Source organism: Cynara cardunculus (genome assembly GCF_001531365.2).
Source record: "Cynara cardunculus var. scolymus isolate 2C chromosome LG 1, CcrdV1, whole genome shotgun sequence".
Taxonomy (NCBI): Eukaryota; Viridiplantae; Streptophyta; class Magnoliopsida; order Asterales; family Asteraceae; genus Cynara; species Cynara cardunculus.
Window position 1 is genome coordinate 20,485,729 of NC_037528.1, and position 2,861 is coordinate 20,488,589.

Sequence of the window (2,861 nt, forward strand, 5' to 3'; positions counted from 1 at the left end):
ATATATAACACATACTCACATACAGATAATGTTGGGTTGGGTTGGGTTCCGGTAAAAGCAATCTTTTTTACGAGAAAAAGTGACAGTAATTTTATATCGTGTGAAAATTTATTGCAAAACTCATAAAGATCTTATTTTAGAATCACAAAAATGTTATAAATTCGTACGTACATGTCTGAGAATCGATGTAATAATATATTTAACATGATTTTTCATCAAAAACTATGATTTAAAGTATTGTTTCACATATGTTCGTTTTCATCTTGTGAAAAAATTAAATACGAAACTTTTTTTATTCACTCAGTGAAATAAAAAGTACATATAAAAAAGTTTCATATGATAAAATAAATACATGTAAAACTATCATATTTTTTTATTGGTTAAGTTTTTCAAAATTTACAACATTTTCATAGTTATCATTTGAATTGGTATATATATAGATATATCATACATATATATATAGGGTTAGGTTCATGTAAGACTGGTTTGTTCTTATGAGACCACTTTTCTACACTTAAAACTTCACAAAAAAGTTGTGAAGGTAAAAAAAGCCAAACTTTTACAGCAAAAACACTGTAAATATTACATTTACAACGTTTTACTGTGAAGTTTCAAATGTAAAAAAAAATGATCTAAAAGTTCTCATCGGAACATACTAGATTCATGTAATCCAGATGTTTATATATGTATACAGACTTTGACAGTAGATATATATGAAGATGCGTGGGTTTTTGTGAAGCCTTTGACCTGTCTGCAGATTCCTTGACAAGTAGCTCAAGCATCAATGACATGAATTTGGCTTCTTTTCTTTTGCTCTTTTCCCCCTCACCCAACTCATTTATTAAGATTCTTCACCTTTCAAACCTTTCCCTTCAAATATTTTTTAAATCAAATTTTTAAAAAAACATACAAAAAAATGTCTTCTATTTAACAAATTCTTTTAACGTCATCAGAGAGAAACAAAATACGGTCATTTTTCAAATCACAATGATCATTTTGTAATTTAAAAAGAATATAGGGATGTAAAGTGTCATAACCACCAAACCACAAAGAACGAATTTATAGTTTACTTATAAAAAAAAAAAACTTGATGTTAATATGTGTGAAATAAAATTTACAAAAAATAATTCAAATAAAAAATTACAAGAGTTCACGTAGAATCGTCTGATTTATCTGATCAAGAAATGCTGAGAATATTTTTTATAAATCTAAGAAGTTAGTTCTTCAACGGTAAACTTTGTTATTGTACTGTGAAAGATTTGGATTAAGATCTTTTAAAACCAGTTATGTTCGTTATATGTCATATCAGTTATTAATACAAGAGAGTTTTGCATTATTTGAGTAGAGTAAAACCCCGTGACACGTGATCGAGTAAGGTTAGACATGAAGACAGCCAAAAAGAACATTTTTTTTAAATTAAGCATGACTTTATCAAGTGATGAAAATCAAATTCGATTTGTCGGGGTTGGTTCTTTGTCATTTAGATATGGTTTTTTACGGGTTTAAATTTTTTTCATATATCAGTTACGTGCGATTGTTTCAGAAGAAATGGAAATGTCTGTCTTGATGGTTTTTTATGGGTTTAAAATTTTCATATATTTTGTTAGAATTTCTGGTTTTCGATTGCTTGGATTCCACTGAAAGTCGTGTAACACTTTCAGATTGAAGTATTTCGATGGTACAATCGAAATTTCAATCGGATAAAATCAGTGGTTTAATTTCGAACAAAAAATCGATTGTTATGAATCTATATACTCTAAAAAATGACCAATTCGGGAAAAAAAATGAACACGAAAACTATCAAAACGGCAGTTTTTGAACCCTAAACCGGATTTAAAATTCAAAATTCAGATTTTTGAAGCATTTTCCACAAAACAATATTACCCAAACCACAAAGCATTTCCCAGCCAGGGGCTCTGCCCCTTGGACCCCGCCACCGGGGGCGCTGCCTCTAAGTCAAAATATACTCAAACAAGTGTACTCTCTGCACCTTTCTTACTAGTTCGATATTTATCATAATTACATTAGTCAACAAATTAATCTCATTACACTTAAATAATATTAGTGATACAAATCACCAACAAATTTCTCCGTATCAAAATATATATGTAATGACAGGGACCACTAAACTAGGACACACACAAATAGGATTATCGAACTTGGCAATTGTGTTTATTTGTACCAAGTTTGACAGGGTCAATTTTGTCAATCATAAAAAAGCTGAAATTACATAATTGGAGGCTATTTATTTACAACAGAAGTTTCGAGAATCAAGAAGGATGATGAACTCAAAAAACCATGTGAAAGAGGTCATTGACTTTGCAATTAGGTTCCGTTCATTTATACCATAATCAATAGATACAGAATTAGTATTAAGAAAATGGAGTAAAATCTCACACGGAAATATCGGTTATTTAGAAGTTAGTGTATGGGGGTGTTTGGGATTGCTTATTTGGAACAACTTATGTTATTCTACAAAAGCACTTATCAACTTATTATAAGTTAGAATGATTTAACTTCTTCAAAAACTTCTTATTACTGGTTTGGCACCAGCATAAGTTGTTTACCCAAACACTCAAAAATGTTTATTATCGGTGTCACACTGAAATAAGTCAATAAGTTGTTTTTATAAGCAATCTCAAACACCCCTTATATATTACGAAACAGATTATTGGAATAACAGTTTAAACCGATTTTTATCTTTTGAATTGAACTGCAAAAATATACTCATATTACGTAATATCAGTTTTGCAAAAAAAAAAAGTCAATTTGATAAATAGCAAGAAAATGTCACTCGAACATGACCTTTGAAGCGTAATCTACAAAACCTATATATATATATATATATATATATATATATA